Source organism: Phyllobates terribilis, unplaced genomic scaffold, assembly GCF_046119375.1.
Source record: "Phyllobates terribilis strain yellow unplaced genomic scaffold, ASM4611937v1 Scaffold_11__3_contigs__length_659146591, whole genome shotgun sequence".
In the NCBI taxonomy this organism is placed as follows: domain Eukaryota; kingdom Metazoa; phylum Chordata; class Amphibia; order Anura; family Dendrobatidae; genus Phyllobates; species Phyllobates terribilis.
This window is the reverse complement of record NW_027362771.1, coordinates 233,424,402-233,433,939: the sequence shown is the minus strand read 5'-3', so window position 1 is coordinate 233,433,939 and position 9,538 is coordinate 233,424,402. Positions and strand designations below refer to the sequence as shown.

Below are 9,538 nucleotides of genomic sequence, written 5' to 3'. Positions count from 1 at the left end.
TTCTCTCACCATTCGTATCACATTCATTCTTTATTCTGAACACCTTGTATCAACACCTGTATTGAACATCATCTGAGTTCCCCAAAACTTCTAAATTAAAAAATAAAAATTCACTCAAAAAGTTAATTTTTTCTTTTTAGCATTTCTCTTAAAATATCATCCTCCTTTTTCATTTCTGTCTTTATCTTTTTATATATTTTCTTAATTTTATACGTTATTAAAATCTGATAAATGATACACAACAAAATCAAAATAAATATGATTATGATTGAATTTGTTAATACATTTCCTGCTGCCATTTTCGCTGAAGACTGTGACCAATTAGTAACTGATCTTCCTAAATTTTTCCACCAAGATGAGCCTGACACACTTGTCCATTCATGTTCAATATCATTTAAATTACCTTGTTCATGTCTGAATACAATTTCAGCTTCTTTTAGTTGTTTTGTTAACAAATTTAACAAACCTTTGTCTTTCTTTATCTCATTTGTCCACGTATCCCAAGGGAAATTATTTATCTGGGACAAATTGAACTGTATCGGAAGGATTTTCAGATTTCTTGTCCCTATTGACGTAATATTAATACTTCCTTCCTTTTTGGAGATAGTTTTTACATTTCCCTCCATACAATATAAGCCTATTGTCAGATTTTCAGCATGTACACAAGATGAGAAGAATGCAGAAACAACTTCTTTTTCGGACATAACTTGGAAACAAATTTTGTTCGAGCTTATTGGAGTCACCAAGTCATGTATCGTGTGTACATTCTCAACTCTGGCATGACATGAGGTATGGTTATGGAAACATGAATGAAAAATGACTTTATCCTGTCCAGGTAGACACATTACCTTAGAAACAAAATGTAAGCATGAAGAAATGTCTAATTGTTCACTGTTTGTACCATCAAATGCAAAATCTGTGTACTGTAATTGATAATATAGTAATTGTGTATTACTAACAGGAATGCCCAGAACAGTTATAGGAACCATAATTTCTTCTCTTCCCGATATTGGGATTAGTGATGTTATTATACAAATGTTCTGTTCACATCCTAACCACTTGTTTACCCACAAATCTGTATGATTTAACGCAAAATTATATTCTGTAGGCAAATTTCTCATTATTCCTAAAGGTGTAATTCCACTTTGCAATGCTTGTGCAATCATTTTCAGATTGGTGGAATATTCAATCTGAATTTCTAGACATGCTCCGGCCATTTGGGATTCCTGGTCACTTTCTATTAGAGCTAAAGCAGCATCTTGTAGATGTGACACTGAAGATCCCAACACAGCAGCGGTGTTCAAAACCATCTTTTCAAGGAGTTGATTCAAACTTTTCTGAATTTTTACCCCTTTACCTCCAATATAACCAATATTTTCCAAATCTGATTTAAGTGTATGAATGTCCATAGTATTAATTAAACTTCCCACTGTTCCTAATCTCCTCAAAAAACCTTATAATATCCCCCTCTTACTTCTAATCTGTGTTAAAGTTCTTTTCCCAAACCATTGTTCTATTCCCATCTCCATGTTAATGAGATGTGATTTACACTCGGGATATTTGGAAGATATTTTCCAATTAGTCATATTGAAAGTCCATATCATAGTCATAAACACTCCATCTCTTAATAGAGGTTTAGATTGGAATTGATTGATTTGGAAAGGACTAGATGGTTGAAACCTTGTCTGTGTACATACATTATCTACTGCTGACCAAACATTCACATTTACACCTTTGCACTGTTGTAATTATTTTTAGTTAAAACACAACAATGATAAAGTCCAGAATCCTTAGGAGATGGATTATCTAGAGAAAAAGCAAAATTCATATCCAACCATCTCACATTCCCGAATTGACTTCTATGTACAGTACAGACCAAAAGTTTGGACACACCTTCTCATTTAAAGATTTTTCCGTATTTTCATGACTTTGAAAATTGTACATTCACACTGAAGGCATCAAAACTATGAATTAACACATGTGGAATTATATACTTAAAAAAAGTGTGAAACAACTGAAAATATGTCTTATATTCTAGGTTCTTCAAAGTAGCCACCTTTTGCTTTGATGACTGCCTTGCACACTCTTGGCATTCTCTTGATGAGCTTCAAGAGGTAGTCACCGGAAATGGTTTTCACTTCACAGGTGTGCCCTGTCAGGTTTAATAAGTGGGATTTCTTGCCTTATAAATGGGGTTGGGACCATCAGTTGTGTTTTGCAGAAGTCAGGTGGATACACAGCTGATAGTCCTACTGAATAGACTGTTAGAATTTGTATTATGGCAAGAAAATAGCAGCTAAGTAAAGAAAAACGAGTGGCCATCATTACTTTAAGAAATGAAGGTCAGTCAGTCCGAAAAATTGGGCAAACTTTGAAAGTGTCCCCAAGTGCAGTTGCAAAAACCATCAAGCGCTACAAAGAAACTGGCTCACATGGGGACCGCCCCAGGAAAGGAAGACCAAGAGTCACCTCTGCTTCTGAGGATAAGTTTATCCAAGTCACCAGCCTCAGAAATCGCAGGTTAACAGCAGCTCAGATTAGAGACCAGGTCAATGCCACACAGAGTTCTAGCAGCAGACACATCTCTTCAACAACTGTTAAGAGGAGACTTTGTGCAGCAGGCCTTCATGGTAAAATAGCTGCTAGGAAACCACTGCTAAGGACAGGTAACAAGCAGAAGAGACTTGTTTGGGCTAAAGAACACAAGGAATGGACATTAGACCAGTGGAAATCTGTGCTTTGGTCTGATGAGTCCAAATTTGAGATCTTTGGTTCCAACCACCGTGTCTTTGTGCAACGCAGAAAAGGTGAACGGATGGACTCTACATGCCTGGTTCCCACCGTGAAGCATGGAGGAAGAGGTGTGATGGTGTGGGGATGCTTTGCTGGTGACACTGTTGGGGATTTATTCAAAATTGCAGGCATACTGAACCAGCATGGCTACCACAGCATCTTGCAGCGGCATGCTATTCCATCCGGTTTGCGTTTAGTTGGACCATCATTTATTTTTCAACAGGACAATGACCCCAAACACATCTCCAGGCTGTGTAAGGGCTATTTGACCAAGAAGGAGAGTGATGGGGTGCTACGCCAGATGACCTGGCCTCCACAGTCACCAGACCTGAACCCAATCAAGATGGTTTGGGGTGAGTTGGACCGCAGAGTGAAGGCAAAAGGGCCAACAAGTGCTAAGCATCTCTGGGAACTCCTTCAAGATTGTTGGAAGACCATTTCCGGTGACTACCTCTTGAAGCTTATCAAGAGAATGCCAAGAGTGTGCAAAGCAGTCATCAAAGCAAAAGTTGGCTACTTTGAAGAACCTAGAATATAAGACATATTTTCAGTTGTTTCACACTTTTTTGGTACGTATATAATTCCACATGTGTTAATTCATAGTTTTGATGCCTTCAGTGTGAATGTACAATTTTCAAAGTCATGAAAATACAGAAAAATCTTTAAATGAGAAGGTGTGTCCAAACTTTTGGTCTGTACTGTATAACATTTGTTGGACCATTTGAAAAACTTCCCAAAAATAATTTGTTTTTGGTCCATGTTAACAAAGACTCGGGAGGTAACTCTAACCTTGTGTTGCATTTCAATAAAAGAGGAGACATATTTTCTTGACTATGTTCTGCTTGTGGTTCAACCCTTACTTCTGGAGCGATAGTATTTGTTACTGTAAAAACTACAGGTACTTGTACTTGTACTGATTCTCTGTTTATCTGGAAATTCCATGTTTTTACCCAATCTTCATCTCCTTCTGTAATAGAAAGTAATGAAAGATCAAAAATTTTCCCAAAAAGTTGTGTCTTTAACACAATCTCTGTATCAGATGTTCTAACTGTCCCTTTTGTGAGCATATCATTAGTAATATCACCCGACCACACAGCTTTCTCTTCACCTCTTATCTCTATATTCCAGTATAACACATCTGTAGGATTGCATTCCCATCTGCCTGTCTTATTAATGTATATAATCTCCTTGTAACGGTGTAAATTTAGACTTCGGTCCTGTGGCAGCATGTAATATTATGTCAGTGTCGTGTATGAAGTGTAGCTCAATACAGCATTTTACACCATAACCCATGCAAATGTTTCCAGTAATATCTACTGAATCGTATTTCTTCATCTATTAGATTTTGTATACTTGATCTTCTTGGTTTCGGTGAATGTAAAGTTCCTTTGATATGTCCATCCACTTCACTAGTATTTGTTCCATGATAAAAAATGTCTTCTGCGTAGATCACAATTGAAATAGTACAAAGTAGCAGAAATGTGATTCCCATCAGATAGTAGCTTTTCCTGGGAAACTTTTTCTTTTCTTGAAGGATTGGTGTAGAATCCCTTCCATCAAGGACATGGTATTCCGTATTCCAGCTCTTATTGGAATCCATTTCTTCCTAAAAGAAATGCAGTATCGTTATTTTGCAATATACAATTTGCATTGATCAACATGTACCCACAATTTTTGTTGTCTGCGGGTATTTTTAACCGCGTTGGATGCTGGTTGCACTAGGATCATAACTCGTCCCATGGTGTCGATTATTTCAAAGGGACCTTCCCAGTTACTTTCCCAAGGTCCACTCTTCCTGAAAGTTTTTATCATGACTAGAGCCCCTTATTTCAATTTGGATTCATATGGTGGCTCCATCCTCTGCATTCTTGATGCAGCATGTGGAAAATGGTTTTCAAGTTTTCCTGCAACAATTGCAACCATTTGGACCTTGCAACAGCATCTTTTTGAGGTGTGGACAAAAATGGTTCATGTGGGAAAATCAATGGCATTTTCCTTCCTGTCATTAGTTCAAAAGGAGTAAACTGAGTTGTGGAGGAAGTTGTTCCTCTAACGCTCAACAGTACAAAAGGTACTGCATCCACCCAAGTATTACCTTTGTCCAATAACATTTTGGCAATTCTGGATTTTATTGTCCTATTCATCCTTTCCACAATACCAGCAGACTGTGGATGATAAGGTACATGAAACTGTTGTTGTACCCCTAGAATAGTACAAACTGCTCGCATGATCTTTCCGGGAAGTGACTTCCTCGATCAGAGGTAATCATTCTTGGGATCCCCCAAGTACAAAAGACATGATTAACTAATACTCTAGCTGTAGACAAAGCATCATCTTTCCTGACAGGTAAAATTTCAACCCATTTAGAAAAAACATCTACTACTACCAATGCATACCTGAACCATTTTTACCTGATGGTAATGGACCAATGTAGTCGATTTGTAATGTAGACCATGGCCCATCTGCAGGTGCGGTTCGCAGTAGTGGCGGTTTTTGTCCTTTTGGTCTTGGATTAAAATTTGGGCACAAATGAGACATGATTGAACAATGTTTTGTACAGTCTCTTCCATCTTTTCCCAGTAAAATTTCTCTTTGAGAATGCCTAACAATTTCTGTTGGCCCAAATGACCCAAGCTTTCATGATTATATCTTGTGAACTCATCCTGTAGATGTTTTGGTACAACAGGACGCAAGTACCCGTTTAAGTCATGACACAAAACCCCGTTTTCACAAACAAAGGGAGGTTTTGGATCAACCCGGGAAGCAACAAGAGTTGTATCTTTTTCTTGTTCTTCCGCAAAAGAAGGGATATGCGTGTCTGTTCTTTGAACTGCTGAAACCTCGAGAGGTTCAGGTTCAAACATTTCTTCTCCTGTCAGGGCTGCCTCTTTGGCTAACATATCTGCGGTTGCATTTCCGACAGATAATTCATCATCAGACTTTTTATGGACAGGAACTTTGACAATAGCAAAACAATTAGGGGTTTTTGAAGCTATCTCAAAAATTGTTTTCAGTGTGTCACTATGTACAAGACTATTGTTAGAAGAATCTACATAGCCTCTTTTTTTCCAAACTGGCAGGTAATCTGTCAGTGATCTCACAACATAGGAGCTATCACTGTAGATTACAATGGGACACTGATCGTCAGCCTCATTCAGCTGTAGCACCATTTTTACTGCTTCGAGCTCTGCCTTCTGAGCTGAAAAATGACTCGATAACTTGCGTTTTACCACCTGTCCTCTTGTGGGATAAAAAATGGCATATCCTCTATAATAGTGTCCATCTGAATAGAATCTGGAACCATCTACAAAAACTGCTTCATCTGTTACCTCTGCCTTCCGTCTGAATAGTGATGGAATCGGATCCTGAAAAGACTGGAGACTAGAGATGAGCGTTGTTCTACTCGAACTGTTCGCCAATCTCAAATTCGAGCTGTTTTGGGCGGTGTTCGAGCCGTTCGGCGAACACGAACAATTTGATAAAAATTCGGCTGTTCGAGGTTATGTTCGATAACTGTTCGTGCACCAAAATCATAACTGGATTTTTTTCTCAGTAATGATGAAAATTAATGTTAATACGCAGTTTGAGTGTACAGCGGAGTGGGGGGAGGGGCAGGGGATGGATCTCTGCAGGAACAATGAAGATCTCCATTTTTTTTTCTCTTTCCTGCATTTGCAGTGGGGAGGTGCAATCTGTCAGCCTATCAGCAGCGCACACACGGAGCGAAGTGCTTTTTTTCACACAAGCAAGGGCATGTGTATGTCACATGTCCTTGCCCTATAAGACCAAGCCATTTTCCCCGTCGCCACCATTTTCTCACTGCTGCAGCTGCGTGTTAGACGGCACCGCTGTTGCTGTGTGCGCTATACCTTGTTAATTTCAAGCCAATTTTCGCACAAATATACAGATAGCTTGGGAGTAGGGAATAGTTGTGATTGCAGTCCTTTTAAGGACTAGGTTACAGCATTTCCTACGACTTTTATCAGGGAGGTCTGTGCTCTTAAATAGATAGGTTGTGGGAGTAAAGACTAATTGTAATTGGAGTCCTTTTCAGGACTAGGTTACATCAGTTCCTATCAGTTTTTGCCAGGCAGGTCTGTGCCAGTGCTGTGCAAGTTTTTTTCACAGCATTTGGCTGAATCTAGCAAAGCTAATCCTTTTTGGCCTATTGCAGAGTGTGTTAGTCAGTGGAGTAGCCTATCTGTGCTGCAAGATATACCACCTGTGTATAGAATACCAATTTTTTTACTGCACCTAGTGAAGTAAAATCTTTTGGGCATAGCATCATTCTATTAGTCCATCTATACTGACCTCCATCAGGTTGCAAATTAAAACTAATTTTTATCTGCATCTACAGTACCTCTGAAAAAATATTTGGGCTTCTAGCTGTGTGTGGGACTTGTTGTATTAGTCCATCTATACTGACCTCCATCAGGTTGCAAACTGAATATATTTTTTTCTGCATCTACCTCTGAAAAAATATTTGGGCTTCTAGCTGTGTGTGGGACTTGTTGTATTAGTCCATCTATACTGACCTCCATCAGGTTGCAAACTGAATATATTTTTTTCTGCATCTACCTCTGAAAAAATATTGGGCTTCTAGCTTTGTGTGGGTCTTGTTCTATTAATCCATCTATACTGACCTCCATCAGGTTGCAAACTGAATATAATTTTTTTCTGCATCTAGCTCTGAAAAAATATTTGGCCTTCTAGCAGTGTGTCGGACTTTCTCTATTAGTCCATCTATACTGACCTCCATCAGGTTGCAAATTAAAAATAATTTTTATCTGCATCTACAGTACCTCTGAAAAAATATTTGGGCTTCTAGCTGTGTGTGGGACTTGTTGTATTAGTCCATCTATACTGACCTCCATCAGGTTGCAAATTAAAAATAATTTGTATCTGCATCTACAGTACCTCTGAAAAAATATTTGGGCTTCTAGCTGTGTGTGGGACTTGTTGTATTAGTCCATCTATACTGACCTCCATCAGGTTGCAAACTGAATATATTTTTTTCTGCATCTACCTCTGAAAAAATATTTGGGCTTCTAGCTGTGTGTGGGACTTGTTGTATTAGTCCATCTATACTGACCTCCATCAGGTTGCAAATTAAAAATAATTTGTATCTGCATCTACAGTACCTCTGAAAAAATATTTGGGCTTCTAGCTGTGTGTGGGACTTGTTGTATTAGTCCATCTATACTGACCTCCATCAGGTTGCAAGTTAAAAATAATTTGTATCTGCATCTACAGTACCTCTGAAAAAATATTTGGGCTTCTAGCTGTGTGTGGGACTTGTTGTATTAGTCCATCTATACTGACCTCCATCAGGTTGCAAACTGAATATATTTTTTTCTGCATCTACCTCTGAAAAAATATTTGGGCTTCTAGCTGTGTGTGGGACTTGTTGTATTAGTCCATCTATACTGACCTCCATCAGGTTGCAAATTAAAAATAATTTTTATCTGCATCTACAGTACCTCTGAAAAAATATTTGGGCTTCTAGCTGTGTGTGGGACTTGTTGTATTAGTCCATCTATACTGACCTCCATCAGGTTGCAAACTGAATATATTTTTTTCTGCATGTACCTCTGAAAAAATATTGGGCTTCTAGCTGTGTGTGGGACTTGTTGTATTAGTCCATCTATACTGACCTCCATCAGGTTGCAAACTGAATATATTTTTTTCTGCATCTACCTCTGAAAAAATATTGGGCTTCTAGCTGTGTGTGGGTCTTGTTCTATTAATCCATCTATACAGACCTCCATCAGGTTGCAAACTGAATATAATTTTTTTCTGCATCTACCTCTGAAAAAATATTTGGCCTTGTAGCAGTGTGTCGGACTTTCTCTATTAGTCCATCTATACTGACCTCCATCAGGTTGCAAACTGAATATATTTTTTTCTGCATCTAACCCAGCCAATAGTTTTGGCCTAATACCACAGTTTGGCCACTCAGCTCTGCTCGGTTACCATCCATTGTTTTTTTGTGCAAACAACTCCAGAGTTGTGAATTAGTTAACCACCAAAATGAGTGGAAAAAGGCCTGCTGCTGGTGGAAAGGGGAATAGGCGTGTTGGGAAGGGGAAAAAAGGTTGTGTCCGTGGGGTAGGTGTTAAAGCAACAGTAACATCTGCAGAAGAAAGACCATCTTCCAGCCAAACTAAAATGTCTACTTCTTTTAGCGGACAATGTGATAAGATCCCTTTCTTACGGCCACGCCAATCGCTACAAATTCCAGATGAGGCACAAAAACAGCAGGTGCTTCAACGGATATCAAGTGCTCCTTTAAGTGGGCTCTCCTCCACATCAACTTCAACATCACAAATACTCCAGTCCTCAAAGGTGTCACCCAAATCGCACTTGCTTCCTCACAGCTCCCAAATCTCCAGCTGCCCGTCTGAGTATGAGGTAGAACAGATGGTTGAGTCTGCAGAGCTGTTTACTCATACTATAGCCTGGGAATCAGAGGTCGACTCCAGCGCTTCTGTGAATCCAGACGAGGAAATGATCTGCACTGATGCCCAGAATCTTTATGAGTCGGATCCAGGACCAGACGCAGAAGGTTCTGACCATAATGTAGACCCTCATTCCCAAACTGTAACTCCTGTTGGTGGAGACAATGAGGAAGACGATGATAAGACTCAAATACCTGATTGGAGCGACAACTTTCGTTTTTTGTCAGGGCAGGAACAGGTTGGCTCTGAGGACGACGGGTGTGATAACACACAGGGTGATGATGATG

The 9,538-nt window shown here is 39.1% G+C and overlaps 1 protein-coding gene across 1 annotated transcript in view; it reads left to right on the top strand.

Annotated features, from left to right (window-relative positions):
- The first annotated feature begins 641 nt into the window (after positions 1 to 641).
- SLC23A1 (solute carrier family 23 member 1) overlaps positions 642 to 9,538 on the top strand; it is a 457,722-nt gene continuing 448,825 nt past the window's right edge. Inside the window, exon 1 of the mRNA XM_073652114.1 lies at positions 642 to 789. The gene's annotated coding sequence lies outside the window, so the exon portion shown is untranslated. The remainder of the gene's footprint in view (positions 790 to 9,538) is intronic.